This window comes from Podarcis vaucheri (genome assembly GCF_965113315.1).
Source record: "Podarcis vaucheri genome assembly, chromosome: 12".
Lineage (NCBI taxonomy): Eukaryota > Metazoa > Chordata > Lepidosauria > Squamata > Lacertidae > Podarcis > Podarcis vaucheri.
Window position 1 is genome coordinate 31,214,639 of NC_138750.1, and position 16,054 is coordinate 31,230,692.

At 44.9% G+C, this 16,054-nt stretch overlaps 1 protein-coding gene across 2 annotated transcripts in view; it reads right to left on the reverse strand.

The window, feature by feature from the left end:
- Nucleotides 1-16,054, reverse strand: part of HDAC9 (histone deacetylase 9) — a 484,232-nt gene that overhangs the window by 449,130 nt on the left and 19,048 nt on the right. The gene's annotated exons all lie outside the window — the stretch shown is intronic.

Genomic DNA, 16,054 nt, shown 5'->3' on the forward strand with positions numbered 1-16,054 from the left:
TGTCAAACGCTGAGAATGCGAGGCAGCGAATGTATGATTGAACTCGCAAAGAAAACACCCTCATAATAAACAAGCGAAGATCTATAGGGAGGGAAATTTTCCCCTGCACTTGAAATTTAACAGTCAACTGTCAACATCCTACACATAACTGTCATGAAGAACCTCTAAATCTGTCCTTGTTTATGGCATGTGTTATGACAAGAGTTGAGAGTTTCTGAAAGAGCTATAATTGGCACCTAAACATCCAGCGTTTTGTCAACTGCGATCGTGTTTAGGGAAAGCTTTAATTTTGTTTCCTTCCTGAAAGAGTTGACAGAACTTTTATTTGCTCATTAGCATTTGCAACTCATTTTTTCACCTCCTTAGTAACATTTTGCCCGTCGGAGACATAGGGACCTTTCAGTGTAAGCCAGGAACACATAAGGGAAGCCAATATTAATTCAGTTGCAATAAGACCAGGATGTTTATGAATGTTTTGATTACTGCAGACACTTCTCATTATCAGGGTGGTAAGAAATGACCTCTGGATAGTGTCTAGTATTTTTTGCTATGCTATCGTAGGAGAACATGTGAGAATCTAGGAAATAACCCAGAAAATAGTCTTCCCCGCTTCAATCCTGAATATGCACGAGGCTTAGCAAGATGCACAGAGTAAATGAGCACTTAAATAAAGACAATTATTTTCAGTAGTGTGTTTTCTGCATGTGATCAGAATATCAGGCTAGGATTCAGGAACCCTAGGCTCAAACCCTCACTCAGGGATGTTGTGAGGATCAAATGAGGAGCGGGGAACTATGCACACTTCCCTGAGTTTCTGGGACGAAATCTGGGCTTATAAATAAAATATTAAATAACCACTCCCATTGACATCTGAGGCATAGTTCCACAGTTTCTGAGTTACTAATGAATTTGAGCACAACAGTGTCATTCAAATATACAGGCTGACTGTTCCCTTAGGTCCCCCACTGTGATACTATGATGTCTTGTGACCCCCTAACACCTCCCCCATAAAATGTGGCCATTAAAAAAAACAAAAGCAATAAATAATAATTTTAAAATGTGTTTTTTATAGAAAAAATACTGAGTGCTCCAATGGATACCCCACTGATGCAAAAAGCGCCCCCCCCCAGGTATCTATCTTAATATTAAATTTTAATGGAATGTTTGAATTCCAGGAAAGCAATTCCTCAGTTTGGGATTAGGATATGGAGGGATGTCACTGTCATTCTCCCTCTTTTCCTTCCAACCTGCCATTTTTCTTAAGCCACTTGGCCCTGAAGCTCCGATCTGCCGCAGGTAAAAGCCTAACAGCAGAGCTTCCCAATGTATGTTGAAAGATCTGAATTTTGGTTCTCGTCCTCAGAGTAATCAAATCTCAGCGATTTAAAGAAAGGCTGGATTTCTTACAATCACCCCATCTAGTTTAAATGAGGTGGAGGGGCTAAGCAGGAGTTTCCTCTCTCTCTCTTGGACTTAGTGCCAAAGTGGGGGTGGGGGGGCAAGGAGTATCTCATTCAGTAGTTCTAATTATAGTAGAATCATCTATCTGTGTCAGCATTACAGACTCCAAGAAACAAGTTACCCGGAGATGAAAAGCAGCAGATCAATAAAAGCTAGATGGGTTTTCAGGAGTCTCCTACTACGAGAGCACAAAAAGTAGCAAAGCAGCAATTGTCAACAGCTACAGTGCTCAGCTAAAATTTCCCCAGCCCACAATGAAATACAGCACTACTAATAACAAATGCCTATAGGGATTCCCTTTTTCTTCCTCGTCTTCTTTCCATCTACAATGCATTGTCCAACCCCACCCAACCCCTTATCCCACAGAGGCACACCAGCCTAGCAAGGTGGGGCCGGCCCGTTGCACTCCCATCAGCACAGCCACAAGGACCAGAAGGGCTAAGAGAGGTGGATTCTCCAGGTAGGAGAAAACCAGCAGCAACTGCAATAGGAACAGCAGATGCCAGCATTGTCCTGGCCAATCAGTTTATGGCTGAAAACGCTTTTGCAGCTCCTTCCTGGAGATGGGCAGCAACCAGACCTTCCTGTTCAATGTGGGAAGACTGGGGGATAGAGGGGCATAAGTGCCGCCACGCCCCTCACATGCATAAGAATGAAAAACAACTGCATATGGCTAAGGAGAGAGGGCAGCAAACAGGAGATGCAGACAGGGGAGTATTTTTTACAGTAAGAAATGGGTACCATGCGGCAGGTTGGGATTAAATGTGGGCCCAAAGACTGAAAAGGTTGAAGGCTGTTGAATGAATATGTACAGCAGTTTGCTGGGAAGAGAAATCCAAGTTGGTTTTTGAAAACTTGGCTTGGGGACAGTGGTGGAGCTTCATACTCTGGCACCAGGGGCGGAGAGCAGGTGGGGGGCTTTCGCGCATCCCGGGGGCGTGGCATGCCACCAACAGTGGCGTGGCATGCATCCTGGGGGCGTGGCACCCAGCGCGGGCAGGGGGGGCAGCCGTGATGGCACCCCACCAGGATCGTGCTGCCAGGGGCAGTGTGCTCCCCCTGCACTCCTCTTCCTCCGCCAGTGCTTGCGGTTACGAGCTCCTGTTCTTCTCTTTCAATTCGCTTAAGCAAGAATATCAAACCGTTCCCAAAGGGTCAGGTTGGGTTCCCACGTCTCTGCGGATCTCGTCACGAATACGGGGACGCCTCAGGGGTGCGTGTTGAGCCCGCTTTTATACACGCTCTATACAGCTGACTGTGCCCCCAAATACCCCACTAATAAGATCATTAAGTTCGCAGATGATACAATGGTGGTTGGTTTAATTACGGCTGGAGAGGGGGAGATGGCCTATAGGAAGGAAGTTGAGCAGTTGGGGGAGTGGTGCAGGAAAAACAACTTACTGCTTAACTTAAAGAAAACAAAAGAGATCATTGTGGACTTTAGGAAATGTAAATTGAATATTCAGCCACTTATTATTGAGGGGAAGTTCGTGGAACAGGTCTCAGTGTTTCGATTTCTGGGAATGGAGTTGAGAGACGACCTAACCTGGGGAGAGAACAGCAAAGACCTGGTGAAGAGAGCACAGCAGAGGTTATATTTTCTGAGAATCCTCCGGAAAAACAATCTCTCAAAGGACCTGTTGATGGCATTCTACCATTGCACTGTAGAGAGCGTACTAACTTATGGTCTGTGCGTGTGGTTTGGGAGCTGCACGGCCAGGGAAAAAACAATGCTATCCAGGGTTGTAAAGACAGCAGAGAGAATTATTGGGTGCACTCTTCCCACCTTAGATCAAATCTATGCTGCCAGGTACCATAAGAAAGCGGCAGAGATAGCACATGATAGTACACACCCTGGAAATGATCTCTTTCAGCTTCTGCCTTCTGGAAGAAGGTATAGGGTTATAAAGGCCAGGACTAGCCGCCTGAAAAACAGATTCCACACTAATGCAATTCTGGTTCAAAACACAGCATAAGGGGTTTCTGTAGTATAGTGTGTTTTAAAATGGGGTTTTAGAGTTTTTGTGGGGTTTTGAATGTTTTATGTAGTTTTGTAGTAGTTTTATGTAGCTTTTATGTAGTTCTATGTAGTTTTGTTGTAGTTTTATGTAGTTTTTATGTAGTTTTATGTAGCTTTCAATTTCATTGTTCCGCAAGGGACAATGACAATAAAGATATTGTATCATATCGTATCGTATCGTATCATAATATTTGGGGCTAGAAGACACTCACCTCCTTTTAAACAATGCAGGTCTGCAGTTCACATATTCTGCTTCTTGGAATCAGCAAGGATGCCAAATTGAACATTGGCTCTCCCTACTTTGCAGGGGCCCATCAACAACTCAAATTTTCCATTTTGAGGATGCTTATCCCAATGCTATTAGCAATCATTGGCTAGAATGGCCATTCCTCAAAGTTCAGTTCCCTCTCCAGCATCTCTAGAAATCAAGTCTTTGAGGCTGTGTACACACTATAACTTTAAAGCACATTCCCCCGTCCCCAAAGAATTCTGGGGCTGTGGTTTCTTAAGGGTTGCTAGGAACTGTAACTTTGTGAAGGGTAACGTTCAGTGCCCAGAATTCTTTGAGGAAAAGAATATGTTTCGAATGTGCTTTGAAGCTACAGGGTGTACACAGCCTGAGCAAGGCAATTGCGTTTCATCTCTAATGCACAAACAAGGAAATGCACATGCATGAATGTGAAGAACCCAACATGCCCCATGGAGCGCACAATCTGCCAGGCCACATGGCGGTGATGCTTACTGTGATCTGTAGAAAACAGATTGTTGCACAAATAGCCTGTCCTGTTTTTGAAATGCTGACCGCAGGGCAGTCTGTTCCCAAGAAAATAAAAACAGTTGACAGAGTGGAATCGGGCTGAGGGAAACATTTTTCCACCCAAAGGCTTGCATTCTTTTATGGGCAACTGGATTCCAGCGGCCATATTCCAGGGGGTGGGTGGATTCTGAGGCAAAAGTTGGGTGGGGCCAAATGGGATTCTATTTATTTATTTCCATTTATGAACTGCTTCCCGTAAGATATTTTGAAGAAACTTAACTATATATATATATATATATATATATATATGCAGGTTTTGGTGTCTTCGGGTGTCTTCCCGTGTAAGAGTCGGGGTGTCTGGGCGACGTTTCGACGAGGTCTCACTCGTCATCTTCAGGCTGGTGCTTTCGGCTTCTTGTTACTGGAACAGAGCAGAATCTGGTGTTTGAGTTCCTATAAATACTGTTGAGGGGTGTGGTGTATAGCCTCTAACGTTATGGGCAGGGAGGAAGTTCCTAGATTAGTGTGCCTTTTCTTCTTTTGTTCCTTAATTACTTGAGGGATATCTTGGGTGATTTCATGAGTGATATTCTGAATACCACTGGGTGGGTCATTAAGTGTAGATTAGTTGCTAGAGCTTTCGTGTCTTGACCTCACCAACCTGAGGAAAGACAACAACATAATCATTCTCCCAGCAGACAAAGGCAACGCCACTGTTGTGATGAACACATCGGACTACCAAGCAAAACTATCAAATCTACTCCAAGACCCTACCTACCAACCTATAAAAACAGATCCCACCACCTATCTGGAAAAAACCACCAAATCCAAAATAAAAGCCTCTCCTATCAGTGAAGAAATCCAGCTAAGAATCATCCCCAGAGAAAAATCATCCAGATGCCCCAAACTCTACGGTCTCCCCAAGATACACAAAGAAGGAACACCACTCAGACCAATAGTCAGCTCCATAGGCTCACCTCTACAAAATCTCGCTAAATTTCTCGCTAAGCAACTTCAGCCCTATGCAGAATCCATCGCTTCACACGTTACTAACTCCTTCCAGTTCATAGAAACAATAAAGAAGCAATACCTACATCCCGATGACCTTCTTGTGAGCTTCGATGTTGTATCTCTCTTCACTCAAGTACCCATTAATGAAGCCTTGACAGCCATCCAAAACAAATACAATCCCCCCAAATACATCCTGGACCTTACCAACCACTGCCTAACCAACACGTACTTCATCCACAATGGACAAAGATACAAACAGGTAGAAGGAGCACCTATGGGATCACCCCTCTCACCGGTCATCGCAAATTTGTACATGGAACACTTTGAAACCAATGCTTTAGACAAGTCAGAACACAAACCCAAACTTTGGCTCAGATATGTTGACGACACCTTTGTAATTTGGCCACACGGGAAAGAAAAACTAGATAGCTTCCTCACACATCTCAACAGCCTACACCCCAAAATACAATTCACTATGGAAATAGAAGACAACAACCAACTCCCCTTTCTTGACGTCCTAATCTACAAAAAACCTGATGGCTCCCTAGGACACACTATCTACCGGAAAAAAACACACACCAACCGCTACTTACATGCACAATCACACCACCACCCTGCACAAATAAACTCCGTAGCCAAGACTCTCATCTCCAGAACCAAACGCCTGGCTGACAAAGACCACTTGACAACTGAGTTACAGAATCTCTCAAATGTGTTAATCGCCAATGGATACCAGAAAAACAGGGTTACGAAGCTAATCCAAAAAGAAACACCCCCCAAAAACCAAGACACAGAAGAAAACAATGGCATGGCCCTCCTTCCTTATATCAAGGGCACTACAGACAAAATTAGCAAAATCCTCCATAAACACAATATCAAAACAGCCTTCTGCACCAACCAAAAAAATAGCCAATATCCTCAGAAACCCAAAAGACAAAATCCAGCTGGAAAACCAAGGGGTCTATGAAATACCCTGCAAAGTCTGCCCAGCCACGTACATTGGACAAACAAACAGACGAATAAATGCACGTATCGCAGAACACAAGAATGCCGTCAAAAAAGAAGAAAAAACTTCCTCTCTTTTCCAACACATGAAAGAAACAGGACACGAAATTAATTTTGCAGATTCCAAATTGCTCTTTAACATGGAACATCACCACAAGAGAATAATCATGGAAGCCATCGAGATAGAGAAACACCCTCACAACATGAACAAGCGTGACGACACGTCCCGCCTGCCAGACATCTGGAAATTAGCCCTCCCCACAAAAACCGACACCAGAACCAGAGGCACACAGAACGCCGTCACCAATCAACCACACCAGACCCAAACCCAGACCCTCTCCACAGACATATTACAGACTCCATCCAGTAGCCAAACTATAGTGGCACCTCCGGATGCTGCACCCCCCTGCAATCCCTACACAGATCTGGCTGGCACAAGGCACAAAATCACAGCTCGCCCCTATACACGAAGCCAAGCCAGAGCACAACTAAATGCAGCACAGCCATCTTCTCAGAAAAACTCTTCACAAGCTCAAGAGGTCAAGACACGAAAGCTCTAGCAACTAATCTACACTTAATGACCCACCCAGTGGTATTCAGAATATCACTCATGAAATCACCCAAGATATCCCTCAAGTAATTAAGGAACAAAAGAAGAAAAGGCACACTAATCTAGGAACTTCCTCTCTGCCCAGAACGTTGGAGGCTATACACCACACCCCTCAACAGTATTTATAGGAACTCAAACACCAGATTCTGCTCTGTTCCAGTAACAAGAAGCCGAAAGCACCAGCCTGAAGATGACGAGTGAGACCTCGTCGAAACGTCGCACAGACACCCCGACTCTTACACGGGAAGACACCCGAAGACACCAAAACCTGCATTCCTGTACCCGTGAAAATCTACGAAAGCATATATATATATATATATATATATATATATATATATATATATATATATATATATATATATAATCAAAAATGAAAATAGTAACAGGATTTGCTGATATAAAAACAATGTTGTATACAAAAACAGAACAGCAGGGGAAATGGCCTCTGCATTTCAAGCTGCCACCGACTACATCGCCTGAGGCTAAGGAGGAGGAAGCTGACAGTCTGTCGTAAGTCAGAAGGCAGGCAGGTGGGGCAGGCTGCTGGCAGACTGGAGTTGGTGGGGCAGGGCCCCATTCACCCAAATAGACTGACACCCACTGAGCTATACTGCTTAGTTTGGAGTGTTGTTTCTTCTTTGTTCATATTCAGCCTTCTGTTTATGAGGGGTCTCTGACTCCATTCCCAACACCACTCAAAATATATATCCCATACACTCAGATCTTGGGCTTAACACTCACCTAACCCCAAGCCTCGGCAGCCAGGTGGCCTACTTTATGGAGGGCAGTCCTCTGCTGAAAAGCCTACTGGTCCAAGTACAGTTTAAAGACAAAGGAGGTCAGTGATCTTGAAGTTGATTCACTAATAGTTAGCCTCTGTGCAGAAGACTCAGCAAGCATATGGGTCACCTGGTCTAAGTTCCCCCCACTATGGTGAGATGTGTTGCATTTCTTTGTAAAGTAGAACAATGATTTCACAATTTTCATCTATAGCCTAGGAATTAAAGGTAAAGGTAAAGGTACCCCTGCCCGTACGGGCCAGTCTTGACAGACTCTGGGGTTGTGCGCCCATCTCACTCAAGAGGCCGGGGGCCAGCGCTGTCCGGGGACACTTCCGGGTCACGTGGCCAGCGTGACATCGCTGCTCTGGCGAGCCAGAGCCGCACACGGAAACGCCGTTTACCTTCCCGCTAGTAAGCGGTCCCTATTTATCTACTTGCACCCGAGGGTGCTTTCGAACTGCTAGGTTGGCAGGCGCTGGGACCGAGCAACGGGAGCGCACATCACCGCGGGGATTCGAACCGCCGACCTTTCGATCGGCAAGCCCTAGGCGCTGAGGCTTTTGCCCACAGCGCCACCCGCGTCCCATAGCCTAGGAATTAGCATATGCCAATTTTATGCAAACCTCCTCTGTCCTCTTTTTTGTGTGTGATGTGTTTCCACTTAGTGTGATGGGGCACTGGACTTCAGCGGACAGTCCAGGATCCACAACTGGGTTGCAGCCTTTTCTAAAGTCGGTTATGACAGAAGCATTGCCAACATACACTGGTTTTCCTTTGGTATTCTGAATCACCTTCTAAATTCCTTGCCTTTTCTTAGCCCACTATAGTTGAGTTGTGTTTCAGAAATGTTTATCTTCTGTCTGACACAGATCCTCGAGTATTTCTCTTTATGCCTTGGTAACCTCAAGATTCCATGCAATAAGTTGTTTCCAATTTGGCAGTTCATTGCCAGAGTGGTACTTTGAAGTGGCACTGAATCTTTGAACTACTTCTCGGAAAATGAAAGACATTTTACAATGGCCAAGTTGCCCTCTGTCTTTGAATAAGTGTACTACCCAATCTGTTGTCGACTTGTGATGCTATATCTAAAACTCTTTAAAAGGAAGAAAGAACTACCAATATATCTGGTGATTACACTGTTCATTCTACGTTTTAAATTCCAGGTTTTCACATTTTGCAAAGTTTATACCTCTAAAAAGGAGAAGGCTAAACTATGCCCCATGAGATAGATGAGGCCTGCAAAACAATTTTTAGTGGCCCGCTAGTCAGATGACAAATTTTACTGGGAGTGTTTTGTTGGTAAAGGACCCCTGGATGATTAAGTCCAGTCAAAGGTGACTATGGGGTTGCAGAATCATCTCACTTTCAGGCAGAGGGAGCCAGCGTTTGTCCACATACAGCTTTCCAGGTCATGTGGCCAACATGACTAAACCGCTTCTGGTGCAACGGAACACTGTGACGGAAACCAGAGCGCACGGAACATTCATTTACCTTCCCGCCACAACGGTACCTATTTATCTACTTGCACTGGTGTGCTTTTGAACTGCTAGGTTGGCAGGTGCTAGGACAGAGCAATGGAAGCTCACCCCGTCTCAAGGATTCGAACCGCCAACCTTCTGATCAGCAAGCCCAAGAGGCTCAGTAGTTTAGACCACAGCGCCACTTGTTGGTAACTTCTGTGGCACAACTTCAACAAAAGAAGAGCCTGGCTCAGGCCAGTGGCCCATCAAACCAGCAGCCTGTTATCACAGTAGCCAACCAAATGCAAGCAGGATTCGAACGCAAGAGCACTTTCCCCTCCTGTGGTTTCCAGTAACTAGTTTTCAGAAGCATTGTTGCTTCCAGCTGTGGATGCAGAGCATAGCCCTCATGACCAGTAGCCATCAGTAGTCCTGTCCTCCATGAATTTGCCTAACCCTCTTCTAACCCTCTTCTAGAGCCAGTGTGGTGTAGTGGTTAAGAGCGGTAGTCTTGTAATCTGGAGAACCGGGTTCGAGTCTCCGCTCCTCCACATGCAGCTGCTGGGTGACCTTGGGCCAGTCACACTTCTTTGAAGTCTCTCAGCCCCACTCACCTCACAGAGTGTTTGTTGTGGGGGAGGAAGGGAAAGGAGAATGTTAGCCGCTTTGAGACTCCTTAAAGGGAGTGAAAGGCGGGATATCAAATCCAAACTCTTCTTCTTCTTCTAAAGTCATCTGCTGTAGGTTGGTGACCATCACTGCCTCCTGTGGGGGCACCAAATGCATGTCTAAAAGTGTGTCCTGGGTCTGGAAACATTGAAGGCTTCTGCTACAGGACAAATGGAAGGTAGCGCTGACGTGCTGAGATATAGGTTAGGAGCATAGGAACGTGTTCATCTAACCCTGGAACTCAAAGGTCTTACGCTTTATGGAAGAATTTAGCAATTATTTATTTACACACACTCCTCTGGGTCCCCCAATTTCTGTCCGTTAAAATTGGTAGCCTAGCTTTGCTCAACAAAACACTTCCTGGCAGGAACGTGAAACAATACAAAATTGCGTTCCACCTATTCTTTCTCATTCTGATTATGAAGGTACTCTTTTTCACCTTGGAAGATAGGGAATAATACCCAGGCCGAATGAAGGGCAGTTAAGGCAGTGTGTGGTTAACAAAAATGTATGTGGGGAAAAGTGAAGGACTCCCATTGTAAAGTCACCTCAGCAAGTGTGCTGCTGCTGCTCTGAATTTGGGTAGTTTAGCAAGGTTTCATTTATCTCTCTGTGTATGTGTGGATCACGGTGCATGTGTTTTTTAATATTAAAAAAAGCCCATTTATGAACACATAATTTAGGAGGGTAATTAGTCATGCAATGCAGCACTCCCCTTCAACAATTTATTTCTATCAGCATTATTAATCACAGCAGAGCAGATGTCTTAGGGACAAGCCAAGGTTAAAAACAAATGGTACAACATAATGAACTAGTGCACAAGACGATAACCTGCAGAGTTCCTCAAGTTGTAGGAGAATGCAGAAGGGGCTTGCGCCACATCTTCCTGCAAACTTGTTTCATAATCCCTCATTACCGTGATCTGTTATCGGCAACATTCATTAGTAATACCCTACTGTTATTTTTTTGCACTACTGTATCGAGAAAGACAAGGGAGTATGAAGACAAAGATGTCCCACAAGGCTTCTGTTTTTGATGGACTTGTTTGAGAACTGATAATATGCAAGGCCCAGCCACAACAGCCTATGGTCAGGGATGATGGAAGATATCCATCAACATCTGAAAAGGCCAGAGGTTCTTTATCCCTGATCTTGGCTTCACTGACATTTTAGAGCAGCCCTTGCTTCTACCCTTTTAAAAAATACTGTACCCAGCTGTCCACGGTCAGTATTACACAGGTTGCTGCTTTGATACAATTCCGCACACACAAATGCACAGTGTTCTCTCTCTCCTCATGCTAGTCCAACCTTGCCGATAGTTCCAAGGTTGCAGGTCCGATCCCCGTATGAGACAGGTGAATATTCCTGCATTGCAGGGGGTTGAACTAGATCTATGATTCTATGTAGTGAGTCTGTTGGTATCACTGCAGGCAAGCATAACCAGTCAGAATAAGGTCACTGCTTTCTAGACTGGTGGTGACACAGGGAACCAGAGCACATTTGCTCTCCTCTAAGTATCCCCAAAAAGAAGAGAAAGAGTGAAGGGGTTTGCATTATTTTATGCATTTGGATTATTTGCACTCCTACTAACTGGAATTCCCAAGCTGGTTTACAACATGTTTAAAATACAATAAAACAGGCAAGAGTGATTTATGTGCATTTAACACAAATAGGCAATGATTTTCAGGGCCTATTCCAAACAAACAACCCAAGAACAACAACACCCCATCGAAATATATGGTCGGAATAGAAGACTGACTTTTTAAAGGCAGATAGAAGCAACATAGAGAAAAGGCCTGTGTTGTTGTTGTGCCTTTTAAAAACTGTTGATTGCCTAATTCTAAAAATGCATTAACTTATGTTGCACACCTTGAGATCCAAACTGGATAAAGGGTGGTATATAAATGTTTTAATAAATAAAAATAATAAAACCAGAGTGGGCACTACTCATCTCTCCTCAGAAGGCAGAAACACCTGAAGGAGAAGCATCTGATCATGATCTTGCTTTTCTTGCAGTCTCTGAACAGTCTTCAAAGAATTAGAGCACTCTCATCTGAAGGCTGCAAGATTATGGAAAAGAATTGCTAGACTGTCTCTGTCTAGAGTGATTGCAGCTGGCACACCAGCTTTAGCTGGGGACAGGCATTCTATGACAGAAGCCGCTTGTACCTCCCCTAGTTCTAGGAGTGTCCTAAAACTATGAATCTGTTCCTTTAAGACTGGGGTGGTTCACTTGGGTCCTCCTGATTTTGTTGGATGCTAATGTCCATGATGTGACATGGGTGGCGCTGTGGGTTAAACCACTGAGCCTAGGACTTGCCAATCAGAAGGTTGGTGGTTCGAATCCCCGCAATGGGGTGAGCTCCTGTTGCTCGGTCCCTGCTCCTGCCAACCTAGCAGTTTGAAAGCACGTCAAAGTGCAAGTAGATACATAGGTACCACACCGGTGGGAAGGTAAACGGCGTTTCCGTGCACTGCTCTGGTTCGTCAGAAGCGGCTTAGTCATGCTGGCCACATGACCCGGAAGCTGTACGCCAGCTCCCTCAACCAATAAAGCAAGTTGAGTGCCGCAACCCCAGAGTCAGTCACAACTGGACCTGATGGTCAGGGGTCCCTTTACCTTTAATGTCCATGATACTTTGGCCACCTCATGAGAAGAGAAGACTCCCTGGAGAAGACCCTGATGTTGGGAAAGATTGAGGGCACAAGAGAAGGGGACGACAGAGGACGAGATGGTTGGACAGTGTTCTCGAAGCTACCAGCATGAGTTTGACCAAACTGCGGGAGGCAGTGGAAAACAGGAGTACCTGGCGTGCTCTGGTCCATGGGGTCACGAAGAGCCGGACATGACTAAATGACTAAACAACAACAACAACAAATGTCCATGAACCCCAGCCATCAAGGCTAGTGGCCAAGAATGCTGGAAGCTGGAGTCCAGCAACATCTAGAGAGCCACAGGTTCTCTACCCTTGCATTATGGATGCAATAGCGCAGCCATAAAAAGCAGCAATTGAAATAATTAAAAACAGCAGCAGAGCTGGATCTTAAAAGCCTTTTTCAAGGAAAACGTTTTCAATTTCTGTCAGCAGGGAAGGAGCCAGGCAGATCTCCACATGAAAGAGAATGCAATATACATTAATAATCAAGGTATGGGAGTCTAGTAACATTTGAAGGACTGGAGGCTCTGCATCTCTGCAAACCCATCTAGAACAGGCCAGGTCAGCCAACCCATTTGTCAGACAGACAAATCAGTGATCTGAGACACTGCTTTAGCATGTTTACCTCTTTGCCTAAATCAAAGGTAATTTTTTTTAAAAAAATTAAGATCTAGAATGACTCCGTATTTTTCTTATCGTGCTACTGCTGTTACATTTCTGCCTTTTCATTTTTTGCTTTGTTTATAAAAATGGTCTGAAAATGCATTTCCTTTTCCATATGAAACACACACATATTAAAGAAATAAATAGAGCAGGATTGTTAGCTGTCGGAGGATTCTGCTGCTGCTCTTTGCTCTCTGCCGCCTCTGCCACCCTAGGCTCCATAAAGGTACAGTGGTGCCTCGCAAGACGAAATTAATTCGTTCGAGTTTTTTCGTCTAGCGAATTTTTCGTCTTGCGAAGCACGGTGTTGGAAAAGTTTTGGAAAAGCTTCAAAAATCACCAAAAACCTCAAAAAAGCCTACCACACCGCGTTCTATGAGTTGCTCCTCGAAGTCAAGTCGCAACTGTATTAAGGGTGTTAAGAAAAAGGAAACAAACTTGCAAAAAACGCAAGACGTTTTCGTCTTGCGAAGCAAGCCCATAGGGAAATTCGTCTTGCAAAGCAGCTCAAAAACCGCAAAACCCTTTCGTCTAGCGAGTTTTTCGTCTTGCGAGGCATTCGTCTTGCGGGGCACCACTGTAAAGGTAAAGGGACCCCTGACCATTAGGTCCAGTTGTGGCCGACTCTGGGGTTGCGGCGCTCATCTCGCTTTATTGGCTGAGGGAGCCGGGGTACAGCTTCTGGGTCATGTGGCCAGCATGACTAAGCCACTTCTGGTGAACCAGAGCAGCACGCGGAAACGCCGTTTACCTTCCCGCCGGAGCAGTACCTATTTATCTACTTGCACTTTGACGTGCTTTCGAACTGGTAGGTTGGCAGGAGCAGGGACCGAGCAATGGGAGCTCACCCCGTCGTGGGGATTCAAACCGCCGACCTCCTGATCGGCAAGCCCTAGGCTCTGTGGTTTAACCCACAGAACCACCCGCGTCATATCCTGCCGTAAATGGGTTTCTCAGGACTGGGCTGCCTATGAGGCAGACTGAAGCAGCCGCCTCGGGTGAAGAAATCCCGCAGGAGAACGAGAACCTCTCATGAGATCTTGCAGAGCTTGCATGAGATCTCGTGAGATCTCACTGGAAGTCACTCACGCTGTGCAACCCCAGTAAGTGAGGCTCTGGTAGACTCCAGACGTCACCCCAGACAGTAAAATGGGATGGGCTGTTCCTGAGGTGTCCTATTCAAGAGGGGCATGGATAAGGACTGCGATGCTTCCTCTTGGAAGCTCTCAGCTATAGCAAGCACAATGCCTGCATTCCAAATAGAGAGGTCTGCCCTTCCTCACATTTGAGTCAAGGACTGGTCTGGCTTCTGCCCTCCCTCTGGGGTTGAGATTGGTCTGCCCTTCTCCTCCCCATCAAGCCGTGTATTTAGGTGAATGTTTGTGAGCAGATGTACACCACCTACATGCAGTCCCCGAGCAGCTCTCACCATTGGATATAGTCTTTGCAGGCTAAAAGGTTGCCCACTCTATCCCCTTATACAGGACTTCTCTCCCCAGCCCAGACATTCACCAGAAAGAGACTGGCTTTTCACACCTGATGAATCTCACCTTCCCTTTGGCTCAGCTCTGAAAAGAAACCAAGTAACATTGCCTAGTAATTGAAAGCTGAGTTTCCACAAGCTACGTGATCTCTGTCCTGATTAGGTTTCACCTCCGTGACTAAAGACTGGCCAGGTGGATATGAGAGAAGATGAGGCAGTATTTAACTCTTCAAGCCTTTTTTTGGCTAAGAGTAACTGGGAATAATTCTCCCTGCACAAATTTGTTTCGTCTACTGAATGGAAGATGCCTTGTAGGCTGGAAAAAGGATTGCTGGAGCAAGGCAGATATGTACACTTACTATAATTACATGTAGTATGGTTTATTACAGGTCCATTGCATGTGCCTTAAACAACAACTGTGCTAAGTATTAGGTTTAACATGGCAGCCCTTAGTGGCTTGGGACTATCTTAAGGAACACTTGGTCCCAATGCAGAGAGGGATGGACTTCAAAATGGACCTACGTATGAAGCCTTTCTCTCAGTGCATGAGCAAGAGGCCTTTTCACTGGTGGCACCATGTCCTTCCAGCTAAGTTGCATCTGTTCCACTCTCTAAGCACTTTTTCATGGAAGTTGAAAATGTTTTGATAGACTTTCAATACTTGACATATGAAATTGGCTGTTGCCTCAGCTGCAGCTATGTTAAACAATTTACAGTTTTACCTTGGATCCCGAACACCTTGCAAGTCAAATGCTTTGGCTCCTGAACACTGCAAACCCAGAAGTGAGTGTTCTAGTTTGCAAATATTCTTTGGAACCCGAACGTCCGACATGGCTTCTGATTGGCTGCAGAAGCTTCCTGCAGCCAATCGGAAGCCATGCCTTGGTTTCCAAATGTTTTGGAAATTGAACGGACTTCCGGAACGGATACTGTTTAACTTCCAAGGTACCACTGTACTCCCAGGTAAGCATGTTGCAGCCATAATGTATTTGACTAACTGCTTTTAAAATACTGCTTTTAATTGGATTTTATGTATGCCTGTGTAGATTTTCTTATAAGCCCTTCCAAGTGCAACTGCAGAAGACCAGGATATAAATAATAACATATTATTGCTATAACTGCCTACTGCATTTTATCTAACACTACTCCATGGATAAACAATACTATAATTTACTATCAGATTCCACTCAAGTCATTTTCACCCAGAAGCAATACGTTCCTAAAAGTGTACATGGAACACTTTGTGTAGGTGTTGCTTTTTATGGGCAATATCCAATCGGTTGTGGATTTGTTTGACAATTGTGTGTCCATTGCTGCAGTGTTGATAATGCTCCTGTGGGATACAGCTTAGATTGCTGTAAGTCCTTGCAAAACCAGTTTAAGTTAGTCTACCTTCAGCAATATCACCTCAATGGCTTCCAGTAATTACTGTGTGCACATAGCATGGGTGGCCTTCAATATTTAAAAAGCTGGTCCT